Below are 19,416 nucleotides of genomic sequence, written 5' to 3'. Positions count from 1 at the left end.
CAAGGTGCCTTCCCACAAAGAGGTAAGCAGAGATCTTTAAAAGAATTGTCTGCTGACCTTGGGGCTTTGTAAATCAGGTCAGTATGGTTCCATGAGCCCCATCCCATGAGTGCAGTTCCTCTGTGGGAGCGACCACCTGGACATCCCTTGGGGACTGAAGTAATCTCCTGTGACAGGAGGCAGTGCAAGCATGCAAACAGCCAGGTGCACCCAGACGTGTTGAAATAAACAGGAATGGGACAGAGACAGCCCAGACCTGAGAGGCAGGAGTCTTTTCTAGGAGGCCTGCTGAGTCTCTGACCCGAGCTGGAGGGGAGGTGTTGGGGTGGCAGAGGTGTGTGTGCCCGTGCCCACGCTGCAGGGACAGCAGCATTCCCATTCATTCTCTGCAGGCACGGATAACATACTCTCAGGAGCATGCAGTTATCAAAATGTTATAAATTGCTGCCTTTTAAATAGTGTGGTAATTTGCTAGTCCATTACAGGAGGAGTTGTAGGATACAAGGAGCACGCTATGAAAAATTGAGCCTTCTGCGTCACGGCTGACCTCGGCAGCTGCGGTGCTCTCAGAACCGCTCCGTTGTGTCAGCTTGCCCTGAGCAGTTAGCGCCCATGAGCACTGTCAGCGTGTCGCCGTGCCCAGAGGACAGCGGGCTGGCGCTTCCCTGCCCCAATCCCTCTCCAGGGTCCTGCGGCCCGGGTCAGTCACCGGGAGCTGGTCCTGGCAGGAACCGCAGCGGCTCCGGAGCCGCCTCTCCTCTGCAATCAGCGCGTTTGTACAGCCACCACTGCGAGCTGCACCGCCTCGTTTTAGCCCAGCGGTTTCATTCTCTGAATTCCTCAGCCTCGGGAACAATCCTTTCTCGTGAGAAGCAGTGCTTCTGGGGCAGTGCTGCTGCCCCTGCTCTCTGGGCAGAAGGCAGCCTGGTGCCCTGGTGCTTCCCAGCTGCACGGGTTGCTCTGGGGCTGGGATCGCTGTGCTCTCATTCAGCGGCAAACTCAGCTGGACATTCAGCTCGCACCAGGAGAATTAGGTTCATTATGCCAATTTTGTGCAAGGCAAAGTGATACGTCTCCTAACCCACGTTTGATTTCTCAGCAAAAATTCCTCTGAAACTAAACATCCCCTTCATTTTATGTGCTTAGATATTTTCTCACAAGCTGCAGGTGAAATCCATGTCCTGGCACACACATAAAAGCAAATGCAGAGGGAATGTGTCCTGGCAATATACGCATCATCCCTGGAGATATATATTTTCTTGCTGGGAGGAAATGCACAAACACCAGCTACTATTTTTTCTCAATATATATACACCTCTCAGGACAAAAATAAACATGTGAACACAGGACATGCTACTCCCAGGCTTTCTGCCCAGAGCCAAGCTGACAACCAGCAGTTTAGAGGAAACTTGCACACAAGTTACGCTCAGCCAGCTCATTAAAAACACATCAGGGAACCTCCAGTACCCTGGGAACCCCAGAAGCAGTTTCTGATCCTATCACACAAAACACACGGGCTGCTGCCACTCTGCTCTAGCAAAACCCTTCAGAATGGGAAACGCAAGAATGGGTGGCACCAAATGGGCCAGAGGCTGGCGCAGCCCAGAAGGGCCCCTCCAGCCCCACTGGGCACACGGTGCGCCTGCTCTCCTCCAGGGAGGAGCCAACCCTCCCACCGTGGGGGCTGTCCTGGGCCCTGGGGGTGCGGGACAGCCGCGAGCGGGGCAGGAGCTCCCTGTTTGCCTCCTGCACTCCACATTCCTCACAGGAACACCATCAGGGAGCTTTGTGGGATCGTGAACATGAATTGCTTTGACCTCACTTAGTCTGATATGGTAGAGTATTAAATCTCTATTTTTCAAGCATTAAGCCTGTGTAATAGAAGGATGCTGTGAGCAATTTGCAGTAAGATGAAGGGATATTACTGTCCTGGGAGACAGACAATCCAACCACATCCACAAATTGATAACAGAGATAGTGGCTTAGGTTCATGCTAGCTATTAATTAAGGGCATGTTTTATGTGGAAGACAATAGCAGCTTACACTGGCAGGTACTGGCTGGCTCCTCTCCCCTGCCGTGAGCGGCGCTCCCCGAGCTGGAGCGCAGCCAGCTGGGTTCACACCTTGCTGAACCACAGTTCACACGTGTACATTTGAATTTTTGACAGGCAAAATTAATTTCTCAAGCCTTTAGCATTCGCAGCTCCAAGAGCAGCTGTTGTGGCTGAGGAGCGGCCGGCAGCTGCTGGAGCTGTGCCACCAGGAGCAGTGTGCTGGCCCTCCTTCCAGGGACACTCAAAGGCTGGGCCAGCCCAAAGAGCCAGGGCGCTGACAGCTCTCACATCTCTGGCTGCTAATGAGCACTAACCATGTCCCGAGCTCTTCCTGTGCCCCCAGAACCCACTGCCTCGTTAGCTGGCTGATCCACAGCTCTTAGCAAAGAAATCCAATACCCAGTTTCACTCTTCTCGTCTTGGCTGTGGCAGCATCCCACTCAGCTGCCACCCTCTCCCTCTCAGCAGGTTGGTGCTTCCTAGCCCCTGTGGCAGGACTCTCATCTCACATCCACTGATTAACTTAGGATGATTACACAGCCACTAATTTTGTCCAAATTACCAACAGAGTATTATCTTTTTACAATCTTTCTCTCCTCGCCCTAGAATTTAGCAACAAGCCTGCAACATGCCCTGACAGCTGACCCCTGTGCTGGCACAAAAGACCCACCGTGGCTCCAGCTTTGCTGAACAAACCCTCTGCCCAGCCTCAGACAGGTTTCCTGAACAGGGCAAGCCCATGCAGGGACATTTGCCCTTGGGAGTTCGCAGCCCCCCATGGCACAAGGTGAAACATTACAGAGGGCAAGAACCAAGAGACCCCAAGGTGTATCCCTGGAGCCTGATGGAGCTGATCCTGTCCAGCTGGTGGAGCCAAGGTACACAGCAGATCCAGAGCAGCAGCAGCCCCACAGTGTCCAAGTGCTCTTCTGGAGAAGGTCTTCCCAGCAGGATGCTGCAAAGCCAAACAGTGCAGGTCAGCCATGGGAAAGAGCACAGATAAACCAGGGGGCTGGTCTGGGGAGACAGAAGAGGTTTATTTTTTTTCAGATGGGCCAGAGAACAGCTGGAGAATTGATGAGGTAGCAGGGACAGGAGATGGCTCCAGGCTCCTGCCAACACATTAGAGCCCCTGTGCTGGGCCACAGGCAGGTCACACACACCTTTCTGGAAAGCTGTGTTCAGAGATGGGCAACTCTTGGCAGGAAGCAGCAACCCTTCCAAACCATGGCAGCTCCCTTCCCTGGCCATTGGTTCCCAGAGACACCTTCAGACCCAGGGCAGGCCCATGAGCTGCACAGACCTGCTCAGGCAGGCAGGGAGCTGGGTGGGGGCTCTTGGAGAGGGGTGTGCTGGTCATGGTGAGAAATGGAAAAATTAACAAAACAAGGGGAAGGAAGGACAAGTTGGAAGTCTGGCCACTGAGGATGGAAGGAACAGCCCTCACAGTGGGAGTTCACAGCTGCAGACATATCTGGCCACAGGTTCACCCTGTCTGCTGGGTCTCCTTTAAATGCTCGATGCAAATGTCCTTATGAAGCCAGAACATGTCCCGGGCTGAAGGGACCCTCCACCCAGCAGGTGTGACACACCTGGCACCTTAGCCACATCCCCACGCTCTCTGCAGCCAGTGTCTGTACCACACCCAGCATCCCAGGCTGCCTGCTCCAACCCAGCTGCATGTCTGATCTAGGGTGAGAAATTTCTCTTTATACCAGGCTGTCTATTCAAGTCATAAAAATAGGCTTTTTTTCCTTCTGTAAGTGCAACACTTTTCATATTTTTACTTCCAGCTGTCTAGATAGTATTTCACTTTTTTCATTTCTAGTACTCGCTCTCAGTTATTTAATGTGAATTTCTAGGGCACGGTGCCCTTAGCAGACATCAGAGCAATATAACACAAGAAATCAGATATACACTGTTCTAGGGGAAGGCAGGAACAAAAAGACAAACTAGGCTCTTAATACATATGGTGCTTTTGATTCATGGAATATAGAAAATTGTATTTGATTATATCTGTAATGGATCCTCATAACTTTAGATTAGGCTTATGCTGATGGCCCAACTAATGGACAGTTTATTGCGGGAATAGATTTCATCCTATCATATTTTTTCCTGGTATCAATTACTTGGGATGCTTAAATGTCTCATTTCTGTCGATGTTTATTGCTTAGTTTTCCTTTCTAAGAAAAGCCTGCATGCACACAATGCCCTGGTGCTGCTCTAAGGGGCAAGGAACCGCAGGGCTGAGCCCCTGGGGCCCAGGAACCCCCATCACCTCTGGCTGTGCAGGCAGGACATCCCCTGGGAGCCCACAGCTGCTGCCACCACTGTGACACCGAGCTGCGAGGGACAGCAGCCAGCCTTCCCTTAGCACACGGGTGCTGCTATTGGGAAAAAATAATTAAAAATTAAAATACTTACCAAATTTACCTGTCTCAAAAGCCAAAGGACTGTGTGGGATTGCTGCCACAAAGTCAACAGCAGAGCTGATGATAAGAGAGGTTGGAAGTAAAGGTGGTTTGGTGGAGATAATCTCATTTGCAGTCAACTGAAATGGTAATAATATTAATAACAACAACAGTAATAATAATTTCAACAACAATTATTAAGTAATAATATTATGAAACTCTGAAGAGAAATGCTTGTTTCCCAGTAGAGAGTTTAGGAGGCTGTTGAGGCACCAGAGATATTACTTATTGATCCCAGAGCCAGAAGGCAAAGAGGCTAGTGGATTTCTAATTTTTTTTTTTTTTTTGCTTTGCCTAGCTGTAATCACACCTGAAATCCTATCCAAAAAAAAGAAAACTGAAACAAACAAAAACCCCCAAAGAAATATAAACCCCCTCAAAACATAAAAAACTTCTAAGCAAAGAACAGTAACAGAAAGATCCCAAACTACAAAAAACAAAACCAAAACAAACCAAATAACAACAACAAAAACACAAACAAACAACCCCCCCCAAAAAAAATCCCCAAACCCTAACAAACAAAACAAACTTGGAGAGATATATACCACCTTTGTCCCACGTTAAATACAGCTGTTTGACACCAGTGATATCAGACTGATCTCTGCTATTTACTTTACACAAGTGTGCCTTGCTGCACTCCAGAGTTGATCCTGCCAGCCAAAGGAGGGCCATGAGGTTCATCTCCCTGAAGAGCAGCAATCCCACATCAGGAACAGACACTGAGCATCTCTCAGGGCCCTTGGCATTGGCAGGGAGCAAAGCTGCACATCCCGAAGGGTGCCCAGCAATGGCAATTTTTACTTTTTGTAACCTGAACTCTTCCGTTTGCCCTGCGTGCTGAGAGAGTGCTGGGGCTCTTCTGCTCCAGTGTGCTTTGCTGCCCAGCCCCTGTTCCCTGGGGAGGACAGAGCCTGGCGGCAGGGACACAGGACAGCCCTGCCAGGGGGGCACGGGGACAGCAGGGACACAGGACAGCCCTGCCAGGAGGGTACGGGGGCAGATGCCCACAGCCAGAGGCATTTCCTGCAGCCCGTGGCATTTCCCGCAGCCAGGGCATCACTGCCTCCTGCTCCTGCCTTTCCTGGAGCCTTTCCCCCGCTGTCAGAGGCAGCCCCAGGCTGAGCTGCAGCCCCGCACCCAGAGCCAGCCTGAGCACTGCTCAAGGACACGGCAAGGGAGGGGACAGTGCCTGGGGACAGTGCCTGGGGACAGTGCCTGGGGACAGTCCCCCACAGGGCTGCCGAGCCACCTCAGCTTGGGCACTCTCATTCACACACAGGTGGCATGTTATTGCCACTTCAAGAAGAGAGCTGGCTCCACTTATTTTTTTTTCATTAAAATGCAAATTAATTTAATAAAAAGCGGAATTGTAAATTAATGAAGCGCTTTAAAATTCTACATAATACAAGGCTAATACTTACTCTATAGTATTTCCTCCAGTTAATACCACTACTAACTCCCCTAAGTGGCACCAGCTCCACCAGTGTCAGTGGCTGAGATGGGGTCAGAGCTTGCAGAAATGGGCACAGTGCCTTCGTGGCCACCCTGCAGTCCCTGCCGGCACCCTCAGGGCCGAGGCACTCCGAGCAGAGACGCTTTCTTTCCTCTATGAACTGCAGTGGATCCCTGTAATTTGCTGCAGCCCAGTGGTTCACATGGAGATGGAAGGGGCTGCTGCCCAAAGCTGCCCCAGAGACGAGAGCCCTGGGATCAGGGCTGCCTCGGGGGCTGAGCTCCCACAGAAACTTCAGGCATACTTGGGCTTAAGAGAGGCTGTGGATCCACACAGGGTTTTTTCCTTTATTTCCTTTCTTTTCCTTTATTTTTGTATTTTTACCCCAATATAAAGGGCCAGGTTCAGGTATTGCCTCCAAAGCCGAGCCGCTCTGGGGGTTGCTCTGCACCCAGGGCTGCAGCCAGACAGCCCCACTGTGCTGCTGCTTCCTTCCACCCTGAGCTCCCCCACATCTGGCTGAGCTATCAGCACCCTCCCTCCTCACCACTGCTGCCCTTCACTGCAGTGAGAGACAGAGAAGGCACCCAGGCAAGGCTGCAGGGGCAATCACTGCTCAGGACCACCTGTCTGCAGGGCAAGGTGAGCCTGGCTCAAGAAAACATCACCTTGAACAAACATGTGCAAGGCTTGTTCTCTACATCTTCCCTTTCTAACGTCTGCTCGCATGGAAACACTGTAGGAGATCCATGCTTGGAAAACACATCCTTAAAATAAAGTAGAACCAGAGAAGCACACTAGGAAAATATTGAGCATTTCCAACAGGATCTATCCCTCCTGACTTATAGCTCCACATCTGAGATTATCACTTCTGCTTTTTTTATAGCAAAAGGAAAGAAGAGGCAATTCTGAGAATAATTCAATTCATCCCTGAAGTAAGCATCTCAAGTAGGTCAGTAAAACAGCAAAAACCAGCAAAACCCTGCCCTTCCCTCTCTGCTGCTGCTGAAGGGCTCACGCAGAACACTCCTGGAGATGCGGCACCGGTCCGTCCAGAGCTGGGCAGCAGGAATCCTTCCTCCCCCGGTCCTGGGGCCCCGCTCCCCTCCCACGGCGGCTCCTTTTCCCCTGAGCCACAGCAGGGACCGCGCAGCTCCGCGCCGGTGCTCATCGCCCACCGCGCTCCTGCTCTGCCGTGTGTACACCGCACATTATCCCTTAAATAAAGCTCACCCGCCCTATTATTGTAATGTCAACCCTGAACCTGAGATAAGCCCTACAGACAATTTATAATTACACAGCAATAGCTCTTCTACGCTGCACGGAGGGGCCATCGAGGGAGGATTTAGGTCTTTCACGGAGCAGCGTTTGACAGGTCTCTGCTGTTATTTCATCCTGACAGCTCCTTGCCACCAGACTCCTCCTGCGACAGCACACTCGGCCTTTGCGGCGAGATCTCAGGTGAAGAGAGCACGTAATGGGCAATAATTGCGGGCGATTACTGTTTACTTGTTAACTCCGCTTGGCAGAGCGGCTGTGATGGACACAGGGACTGGAATATTCCCTTTTATCGCCTGTAGCACTGAGAGCGAACTGGTGCTTAATTCAAAGGCTGAAATCTATAAAAAATAAGACGAAACCCATCATTAAATTTCTCTTAGTGGCTATGTGCATAATTCATCCAAACACCATCAAATATAAATGGCCTCGTGTCAGGCTGAGCGGTGCAGGCACAGCACACCCGCTGCTGCAGGAGCGGAGCAGCCGTGCCCGCGATGGGCTGGCACCGGGCACGCAGGACGGGCACCGGGACCTGCAGGATGGGCACTGCACCAACCCCTGCCCCTGCCCGTGATGAGCTGGCACCGGGACCTGCAGGATTGGCACTGCATCAACCCCTGCCCCTGCCAGCCCTGCCCCTGCCCGTGATGGGCTGGCACCGGGCACTGCAGGACGGGCACCGCACCAACCCCTGCCCCTGCCCACCCTGCCCCTGCCAGCCCCGCTCCCGGCTGGGCAGGCACCGGTGAGGTGTTGTGAGGTCCCCAGGACGAGGTGAGAGATGGGAATTTGATTCCGAGTTCTCAGAAGGCTGATTTATTATTATATTATATTATATTATATTATATTATATTATATTATATTATATTATATTATATTATATTATATTATATTATATTATATTATATTATATTATATTATATTATATTATATGCAAGTGATATACTAAACTGAAGAGAAAGGATAAAGACAGAAGGCTAGAAAAGAATGATAATAAAAACCAGTGACAGACCCAGAGAGTCGGACACAGCTGGCTGTGATTGGTCATTAAATTAAATCAATTCACATGCTGGGTAAACAATTCTCCAAATCACATTCCAGAGGAGCAAAACATGGAGAAGCTGAGGCTTCTCATCTTCCCAGGGGAAGAAATCCTGGCAAAGGGATTTTTCATAAAATATCCCGGTGGCACACGGGGGCTGCGTGCTGCCCACAGAGCCCTGTGCCGGAGCCCGGGGCTGGCGCTGATCCCCAGGCTCTCCTGCTGGCATGCTGCTGACCAACAATCCCCCCTACCGTTAAAAAGGCTTGCATAGGTTACAAATCCAAACTCTTTACTGCTCCCTGCTAGGGTCTGAACTTTGGTTAGGGGCTGAATGCCCTCGATTTCACAGCCACAGCCTGGTACACAGCCCTCATTCCACACTGCACATGTCAATCTGCAGCAGTTCAGTGAAGGCTTGCAACAAGTTTTCCAGAAAGTTTTTTTTTTTCAATTATTTGAAAAACACCAGGCTGTTTAATAAATCACAGAAAGTTGTTTTGCAAAAGTATCCTTTGAACCATTAGATATTATTTTGAATGCCAATTTTTCTTCCCACCTTATGGCAGGATAAAGATACCCCACTCAATTTTCATCAAAAGCACATGAAAGCAATTAAGGCTCCTGTAGTTTCTATGGAAATAAGGGATGCAAATTGGGATTGTGTGGTGCCTTTTTTCTTGAATTTATCCATAAAAATGCAAATATTCTTCAACAGATAGTGAAATATTTGCCTTGTTTCAAGGGAGCAGAATACACAGATGAGGCTCTTTTGTCCACTGGCTCTTCTGGCAGAGGTTTGACAGCCTGTGGAGCACAAGCCTGCAAAAGCTGAAGGAGTTCTGCCAGAGCATGGATGGCAGCAAAGCTGGTTCCAAAGACGTGTGCCCAGCCCAGAGGACTGGGGCTTCCCCTCAGGGCTCCTTCAGTCACCAGCATTAGCAAATGGAGCAAATGGCTTCTCCTGCCTTCTCCTGCAAGGGGACCCCCCTCGCCCACAGGGACCGACCCCTGCCCACAGTGCCAGCCCTCCCCAGCCCTGTGGCACTGGGTTAGGACAGCGATGGCACCTCCTTGGGGTGGAAAGCATAAGCCAAGGGACCAGCACAAGCAAATCACTTTTGATTTGATGCATCTGCTTTACTTTCCTGCCAGACATTTCAGAGCAGAACATCCAGTACAGAACACCCTACTCTGTTGCTGGGACTCATCTTGTCCTGCAGCAGGGATGGATCAAAACCCTGCAGCACAAGGTTAAATTAATTCCCTTTCAGACTGAAGGATACAGAAGAGTTAATACTAGCAAAGGTCTCTGGATTATTCCCTGAAGTGCCATCCAGCTCTCTCCTCTCTCTGCAGGCTGGATGTAGTGAGCATCACAGAGCATTCACTAATAAATAATCCAACATCCTGAGGAGCTGCCAGTCTGCAGCTGGGCACCTCATGCCTGTCAGCTCCGGGTGCTAAGTGCCTCCCATGCAGGAGGCTGGGGCTCCTCCCCAGCCTGTGCACTCTGCCTGTGGACTTAGCGATGTTGAAAAGGTCAACGAATGCTATTTCAGATCACTCTTGTTTGCCAGAATTGATGACAAACCCTGGCAACTCAACTTGTAAAACTCTAGGCATGAACTAGAGCATGCTGCAACTGCACAATTATCAGCCTGCAATTAATTAATTGTGCTGTCACTGTATGCACCTGAGAACAACAGTAAGATCAAAGAACCGAACAGAGATCAAAATGATTTGTAGATCACCTTACTTACAGCTGAAAGTGCCAATTAGATACAGAACAGACAGAGTCTGGCTTAGCTGCTTAACAGCTCTGGGAAGGAAAAGTCACCCAATTGACTGTAGGAAAAAGCCCATGAAAGCTGGATTGCTTCCAGCCTGGGCGGAGGGGAGCTGTGATGGGCTGTCCATGGAGCTCTCCCCTCCAAGGGTGCAGGACATCTCTGTGCCCCTTGCACCCCACACCATCCAAGGGTGCAGGATATCTCTGTGCCCCTTGCACCCCACACCATCCAAGGGTGCAGGACATCTCTGTGCCCCTTGCACCCCACACCATCCAAGGGTGCAGGATATCTCAGTGCCCCTTGCACCCCACACCATCCACGCCTTGGGCTGTGCTGCACTCAGCTGGGGAGTCCACAGACTCCGTGGTGCTGGGACCAAAGGCCCTTCCAGCAGGGCCAGGAGCCCTAGCAGAGGCAGGGGCAGGAGCCCAGCTGCTGGCACGTCCCCTGCTGGGGACCCTGGGGCTGGGGGCCTGTGACCATCGCCTGCCCACCGGGGCCCCAGCACTGCGAGGCTGAGCCATGCAGGCAGCTTGGGGAAGTGACTCTGGTGACAGTGCCAAAGGTCTCAGTGACATTTCCCAAGGTGTCAAGGGCTGACCCACAGCACCATTCTGTCTGGCAATCTCTGCAAGGTGCTGCACACTGACTGAGCCAAACGTGGCTGTAGTTATGGCGCTGATTTATAATTTTCTGTAAAGTTATTTGGAAAACACATTCCAGCTCACTTTCCTAGCCTCCAGGAGGGGCTTGTCCTGCCTGTCGAGAGCCTCTCCCCTCCTGCACACTGAGGGCAGCAGTGAGGAATCCTGCAGATTGTTATCTTTCAGCGAGCCACATTCTAGCTCACCCAAACATACGAGCTCCCTGGAGGAATAAAGAATTCATTTCTGGCAGATGTTAACCTGGATGCCAGGTTTGTGACCACAGAGGGCAGCTCTGACTGCTGGGCTGGTCTGTCTCATCTCCGAGCTCCAGGCTGAGATGATGCATTAGGCTGAGTTCAAGTTCAATGCTGCCCTTCCAGAGCTGGCTCTGTGAATCCTTCAAAGTCCCCACACTCCTCACCAAGCACCCAGCTCATGAGGATAGGAAACCTCTGCCCAGGTGCCTAGAGGAAAGGGATTTTCTGGACTCCCCTGCTGGCACAGGAAAGAAGGTGCCAGGAGGAGAGGCCAGACCAAGGAGGAGAGATCCCTTAGGAACTGGGTTCTGAGCAGTGCCAGGTGCCAGCCCCAGTGGGACAGGTCCCACGGCACAGTGGGGCGACTGCAGAGCTGGGGAAGGCACCTCTGCACTGACACACTCAGCTGCTCATGTGGCTGCTGCACTGGGTGTCCTTCCTTAGATGTGCCAGCTTTGTCTCCATTGTCTCCTGTTTATCGCATTGTTTAATTCCTCTTTTTAATTGACTCAGACATTTTTTAATTTCTCTGTTTAATTGGTGCAGACTGAGAGGCTGCAGGCAATGTCATCTTCACATCATCTCTCAGAAACCTCAGCAGCGTGAGGGTGACTTCATTGGCCATACACAGCCACTTGTGCAGAACACACAGCCTCTCCCAGCTGGGGCCGAGGAGCAGGAACAGGGAGCAGATTGAAACCATGGGTGTCTGCAGGACAAAGGTGATTAGCAGGGAGATGTCCTGGGCTGTGTAGGAGCTGCTTTCATTTAATACACCAGCGGGATGGCAGGCAGGCACCTCAGCCTCCAACACAGATGACACAACTATGTACATCAGTCCAGCCCAGAAGTTCCTGGAGGGAGCTTCTGAGGCATCTCACAAGGAGGTGAAAGCAGGTAAAGAGAGTGAGCAACAAAATCCTGCCAATGTGGTCTTGGAGCAGAGACTGCAAGGTTTATTTAAGCCACATGTTTTTCTTAAGCAATACAGATTCAACAGATACCTGAAAAACTATTGAACAAATGTTCCTTTGTATTTTAAAATGTCTTGAATCTCACGTCTTGTATTTTTCCAGTCACATGAATTACTTGAACAGATGCATTTATTTCCCTGGGTTCAACAGGGACAAGCCAACGTCTGCTTCATCTGCCTGCTTTGACAAATCCAGGGGCTTCAGGAGGTGATTTTCCACACAGGTTTCTTTCAGTGGGTGCTGGACAGGACTAAAAGAGCTAGAGGTGAAAAATGCAAGTTCTGACTTTCCCTGGAGAGCTGTGAGTGTTTGGAGATATGCAGCACTGCTCACTGAAAAGATTTTTAATAGCTTTGACCTTTGTGGGGTCTGTACAGTCTCCTTTTGTCAAAAAGTGTATGTGGAAGAATTGTGGGAAAGAACTGAAGATAATACACATGTTCTGCAGCCTGCAAGGGGATTACAGAGCACTCCTGACTTGCTTGGGTTATTGTTCCCAAGTTTAGGCCATCAGCATCAGCTGCTGCAGGTATATGGGGATTTATCATCAGAAAGGGCAACCATTGCTGGTCATGAAGCAATATAAATATTAGTTATTGCAGATGATGTATAAATAAATAATTTGAAATTACAAAATTAATCGGACAATTCATCTGACAAATAAGTATTTGATCAGCTCTGTCTGACCCACAGTGGCCAGCCAGGCACTCTGTAAAGAATCCCTGAAATTTATGGGAAGCAATATCCCTTCAGCTCAGCAGGCGCAGGCACAGGGAGCAATGGCCTGACACAAACGGTGGCACTGGGCACTCCAGACAAGGCAGTTCCAGAAGGTTCCCAGGGCAGGGAGCAGCCTCAGGGCACAGCCCCGGACCCCAGCACGCACCAGGCTGGTGGGGCACAGCCCCTGCAGGGGCACAGGGCACGGGGCACTTGCAGTGGGGCAGCGAGGGCACTGCTGCCAGCCAGGCGCTCACATCATTGTCTGACTGCGCCAAGCTGACTTGAGCAGGGGGTTATTTTTTTTCCAAACCTACAAAATGAGCGTGTGTCAGTCTAATAGCTCTGTGTATTCTAAGTCTCATCTGTATTCAGCACATCACCAAAATGAGAGGAAGAAAATAGCCCCTGAAAATAAAAGTGTGAGAGAGAGAAGGAGACACGAGCCATTAAAAAAGCAAAAAGCTCCCTGCATGTGCTCTGCCAAAGTGGGTGCTGGACATGAGTCCTTCCTGCTCACATTCCACATCTCCAGTGCCTTTATCAGAGCCATAAGCACTGACCTTCCCTTGGGCTGGCACATTCTGAGAAGTGACGGTCCCTTGAAAATTAAAGATTTCATGTCATATCTGTGAATTTTAAGGGGAAGCTTCCTACAAAATCACATACATACAATTTTCCTACAGTCTCCAAATCCCCAGCTGCTTCCAGCTGATGTAAAGAAAGCCTGTTACACATTTTACAACTCCTGCACCTCCCCAGGGTGGGGGGATTATCTGAAGCCACGAGGAAGGTCAAACTTCTCCTGATATCCAACAATGTCATGGCTGATTTTTGCACGGGAGTTTTAATGCCACAAAGAAAACAGCAGCACCTCTGCCAACAGCAGTGACCCACAGTCCCAGGGCCCGTGTGACAGGGACACAGCAAGGTGCTGGGCAGCACTGGCTCCTGCTGCACAGGCCCCACAGCAGCCAAGGGGGAGCACGGCTGTGAGACCCTGCCAGGCCAGAGCCAGCCCAGCACTGATTTGGCCCAAGCCTGGTTTGGAGACGTGTGTGTCACCCTGCAGCCCCCTCCTCTCCCTGGGACCCCAGCGCTGATCCAGGCTGGATGTGGCACAATTTCCAGGACTGATGTGGATATTTTCTACTCTGTCAACCTTTTATTTAAATGACATTTGGCTGCAGTGCTAGAAGTGTGATATTGAAAATCAATAGCTGGAAAGTGTTTGAAAGCCAATCTAAATCAAATATTACAATATGGTGAAGTTAATCATCTGAAATTAACCTTATAACTGCTTGAATCACTCTAATCTATAAAGAAAATCAATATAAGCATATCAAACCCTGCTGTGAGCTGCTGTCTGTTTGAGCTGACCACGCAAATGGAAAATAATAGCCAGAGGATGTTTATTGCTCCCTTATGTTAACACTTCTGATAGGGCTGAGATGGGGAGCTGGATTCCCCAGGCAATGTGGTTGTGAGATGCAGGCAAAGGCTCCCACTCCAAAGAGGCCCAGCAGCTGTGCAGGCCCTCCGAGCCACGCTGCCAGCAGCGGATTTCAGAGAGCTGTGAGTGACTAACAGGCTGTTTCATGACGAGAATTGATTCTCCCTGACTGAAAAACAATTGCCCATGCAGAGCACTCGGCACCCCCGGCTCCAGCTCAGCTCCAGTGGCTCTGGCACGCTGCTGGTGCTGGGCTCAGCTCTGGGCACAGGGGGGACACAGGCACAGGGTGCCCAGTGTCACCAGCGCCAGCAGCACCCCCGGCTGCGCTCTGTGCCCACCTCAGGGCTCTGCCTGGCCGTGCTGGCCTGTCACAGCAGCAGTGCCACGGGGACAGGCGTGTCCCCATGGAGACTCTGCTGGCTGTGTCACTGTGTCACTGTGTCCCAGCTCCAAGCCAAGGGTGACACACACCCACCCTCGTGGGGGCTGCAGGTCACAACCCACCTTGTCCAGCTGCATCTCCACAGTGGCCATCAGCAGGCATTTACTGGAGGCTCTGGGCTGTGACAGTGATAAGTGCTTTGATAGCAGACAGATATCTATAAATAACAACAGGTTCTCTCAAACCCCTCACTTTAAAATAATGAAGACATTTCATAAAGTGACAAGCGTCTAAAACACTGAGAGTAAAAGCTTAGAGAGGCTCTTTTTGAAGTTTTGGACCAGGTGGGAGGAGTGAGATCCCAGCAGCAGCAGCTCGCATGGCCTCAAGAGCCTGGACTAGTGAGAGCCAAGGAGATCAGCCACAGGCTTTTCCCAATGCTCCTCATGGGCACCAGTTTGAGGAAGGGTGAAGGTTTCTGAGCAGAGGCCATTGTCCAGGGAGTGCAGCTGCTTCACACCACTCCTGCCTGTGCCAGGGTGAAGAGCCGTGTTTGCCTCCCAGGTCTGCTTGCTGTGGAACTTCCTGAGCTGCTGCAGATCCCAAGGTAAAATTATTTTCTGCATTACAATAAAAATAAAAAAATAGTGCCAATTTTTCATCTGCCAATCTGGCGTGTGCTGGCTCCCATCCTGGTCTTGGGCCAGTGGTGTGGGCAGACAGACAGACAGACAGACAGACAGCAGCAGGGGTGTCCCATGCAGAGGGGTGACAGCTGGACAGAGGTGCTGTGGCACCAATGACACACAGCAGCAGCTTCCTTGCTGCTCGTGATTTACCTTTTGCTCAGTGTCCATTCCTGACGCATTTCCTGCATTCCAAATGGAGATGTGAACCACGTGGATGATGTGCTGCCCTAGGGAGGGGCAGGAAAGCAAACGTGGAGGTGGGCAGCAGCTGTCCCAGAAGTGAACACACCAGCTGGGAGGCTGAAGCGGCTGTTTGAAGCAGCAGGTTGCCAGGGATTAGGAATGATCCTTTGATATTGGAAATGTGTTTTAATGAGTTTCCTGCAATATATGCATCATTTGGGTTCCTGTGGAAAGGTGTCGAACAATTCTCCCTTTTCCTCACCCAAAAGGATATCAAGACATGTAAAAAAAACACTTCACTTTTTCATACTTAAAGCCACACGGGTTTTAAAGAACTGGGAGCCTTCTCAGTGCCTAAAAATTTCTTGATTTCTTTAAATTATGAGGACAAGCTGCATTTTCAGAATCAATACTCAGAATGTACAGGCAGCTCTCCAGGTGAGTGGGCTCAACAGCAGAGCTGGGCTCTCAGAGGTGAAGCTTTCTGTCCGAGCTGTGGAACAGGGCAGCTGCAGCCCTGACTTCAGCAGAACCAGGCTGTGGCACTGGCAGAGGTCATGACTCCAGCAGAACTTGGTTCTCCACAGCACAGGAGCCCTATTTGGCATTATAATTTATTTTGAGCTTTCTGAGGAAGGGACTGTATCTAATTTAGTGTGGAGAGAGTACACGCTGGTCAGGACAGAGAATCTGTGTCTGCTGGAGCTGAGAGCTCCTGCCCAGTGCAGAGAGTGAAATAATGGCAAGCATTAATAGTAACATTCATCCAGGGGTCTCGAGCAAGAGCTCAGGGCAGGTGGCACAGTGCCAGCGAGGAGGGTGCCACCATGGGCAGCAGGGTTTGCTGCCCTCATCCTGACGCTGAGCCCTCACAGACCCTCCAAAGAGGAGCTGGGCAGGAGCCCCTGGGCCTGGCAGTGCTGTGAGCTCCTCCTGCCGGGGATGAGCAGCGTCCCCAGCGAGCCGTGAGACCCCAGGCCCAGGGGGTCCCTCCCTCAGCCCCGAGCGCTCAGCGCAGGCGGGGATGCTCCGGCGGGGCAGCGAGTGCACGAATGTGATGCAGAAGGCAGGCTTGTCCCAATGTCACCAACACCATTCACAGCCTATCGGAGGGGACAATTGTCCCATTAAGAAACCCAAAGACATTCTGGATTTCTTCAGCCTCAGGGCTTGGAAGCAGAAAGCATTTACTGCCTAATTAAATTTTCATATACTGGCAGAGTACAGCTCTTCTAGTGAATCTGTATTGGACAGTGTGCCAGATTTTGCAGAAAAAGAGCAGGCTCGAGTTGCCTGGGGCTGCGGGCATCAGCTCCCGGCTGGTGCAGAGAGCCCCGAGCTCAGCGGTCACGGCATCCCCTGGCCGGGCTGCAGTTCATGGAGGGATGCAGCTCATGGAGGGCTGCAGCTCATGGACAGATGCAGCTCATGGAGGGATGCAGCTCATGGAGGGATGCAGCTCATGGAGGGATGCAGCTCATGGACGGATGCAGCGCTCCCTGCGCTGCCGCTGGCAGGTGGCACCTCAGGCCAAGCCGCTTTCTCTTTCTAGCAGACCAAGAACACCTCTGGTGGGTCCTCTGCTCGTTTTTAAGGGGCAGATGCAGCCGAAAGGGCTGACCCTGCCCCAGGCAGAGGTGAACAGCATGCAGTTCTAGGCAGTTGCTTTCCTTGAGCTCCACTTTGGCCCCAGCAGCACCCACCATTCAGCACATGGGCTCCCTGAACCTGCGACTCTCAGAGCCGGGGTGCTGCCTTGCCCGTCCCCACTATGCCAGGTCAGAGCTCCACACTGGGCTCAGCCTTCCTGCTCCTGACTCTCCTGGTGTCTGCTCAGCTGCTCTGCACACCAGGACACAGATGGAGAGCCCAGCAGACAAGCTTACTGCTCTTGGATGCCCCTTGTTAGTTCTGCCCCAGCCCTTACCTGAATGCCCTTGATTCCCTGTGGCAGGATGGGGACAGGAAGCCCAGCACCATCCCCACCTGGATACAGCCCACCCACAGACGTGCACAGCCAGCATGGGGCTGGGACCGCTGGCACACTGCTGAAGGTGCCCAAGGGCTGCGGTCCCCAGCCCTGATTTCCCCTGAATAAGTGCCTGGAAAGCACCCAGTGGAGACCAGGGACAGGTCTTTGCTCTAAACCTGCTGTGATCATTAACAGGGCAGCTCGTACATTCTCCTGTGCCACGGCTCCACCACCATGAGCTGCTGCAGGAAACATCCCCACAAGGCTTCCAGAGCACAGGGCTGAAATAAGGTGCTGTCAAAACCACCGGGTTTGAGCAGTTGCTGCCAGGAGCTGTTGCTATTGTACTGTTTTTTAACAGACAGACAAGCATTGGAGCTCAGAGCATGGCAGGAGTTTGTGACAGCACTGGGGCAGTGTGAGGGAGCTGGCAGAGTCTCCAAAACAGCCCAGGGCTGCCACAGGCACCAGGCAGGTGCCAAGGGCTGAGTTTAGCTCTCAAGCAGACTAAAGCAGAGCGTTCCCACTGACCAGGTCACATCCAAACATACTCTCTGTGGGCATGGAGTGCCAAGTCACAGACCTCCAGCTCTCTGCACCCAGACAGGGACAGCACTTCCTCTCCACATCCATCCATCCATCCATCCATCCATCCATCCATCCATCCATCCATCCATCCCTCCCTCCCTCCCTCCCTCCCCCCTCCTGGCCATGCATGGGTGCCCACCACTGCTGTCACGGGCCTTCAGCTGGGGCTGAATGCAGCAGGGTGAAGAGAGACAGCAGCAGCCCCTGTGCACTGCCTCACCACAAAACATAAGCGCACATGCACACCCATACAAACACTCTCCCGAGCTGCTGCACACAACATGAAATCCTGAGCAATTGAATAGTTGAAATGCTCTGTTTCAGTCCAGCTAGGGAAAAGCCAGTGTTTGATCAATATTTTCCACAACAACCACTTCCATGTGATAAATGCAGTTATAGGGAAAAGGAACAAATTAACCTTCTGGTGCAGATGGCAGCTACTGCCTGGGAAAAAAGATGGCTCAATTCTGCAGGGAAGCAGGGAAGGGCCATGCCAGAATTCCTGCAAAACTAACCAGTCAAGGCAGCATCTGGAAGGCATTAATGAACATCAGCCCAGGAGCACACACCCACCTACCTGTACAGGGGGAAGGCAAAACCAGTCACTGAAAGTGGCACCTGCATGACTCGGGAGGAGCTGAACCAGGGGAAAATATATGAACTTGGGACAGCTGATAGATGAAGACATCTGAGGAACTGTGCTGCAGCACCGTGAATATGGGAAGATAAAAGGCATCTCAGAAAGTGCTTCCCAACATCAATCCTTCCACTGGTGACAAATTGTCTGAAGTCAGGGTAGTTTAGCAGCCATCTGGATCAGAGATTCCATCACAGATTTCTCTACCACAGGCAGCTGGATGCAAATGGCAGTGAGTGGAGATGTGCAAAGGGTGCATTGTGTAAGGTACAATGCACAGGAGCAGTGCAGCCCCAGGAAACCAGGTGCCTGAAAAGTGGAAAGATGAAAAGGCAATTGCCCATGCAAGGACAGGAAAGGCAAAAGCAGCATATGGCAAGTCCCATCTTTGGGCTGGCCATCCATAACTTGCTCCTTAGGCCTGGAGAAGCCAAGCCAGACTTCCCAAACAGAAAAAGGAAGAAAAAGAAAAAAAATAAAAAAGAAGAAAAAAAAAAGGCTAGAGGAAAAAGATCAGAAACCTCATGGGGATGAAGACATCAATTTCTCTCTGACCACGTATCTCTGACCATTCAGGTTACATTTACTGTTCTCCCAGCTGTAAGTGTGGGTGAAAAGATGGTTCACTGCTCTGCAATCTATCTTGAACCTGATTTTGTCTGTATCAGAAAGTAACCTTGTCCTGTGTCAGCCTCAGCATCAGAGTACAGCAAGAAGGATTCTGTGGAGCCTGGTGCATGAGCTGTCCAGGAGCTCTGCTTTCCTTCTGGACCTCATGTGCTCCTCTGTCACTGCCGGGCTGCCTGGCTTCATGCTG

The sequence above is a fragment of the Zonotrichia albicollis genome, chromosome 16 (assembly GCF_047830755.1).
Source record: "Zonotrichia albicollis isolate bZonAlb1 chromosome 16, bZonAlb1.hap1, whole genome shotgun sequence".
Lineage (NCBI taxonomy): Eukaryota > Metazoa > Chordata > Aves > Passeriformes > Passerellidae > Zonotrichia > Zonotrichia albicollis.
Note: the sequence above shows the minus strand (reverse complement) of the source record.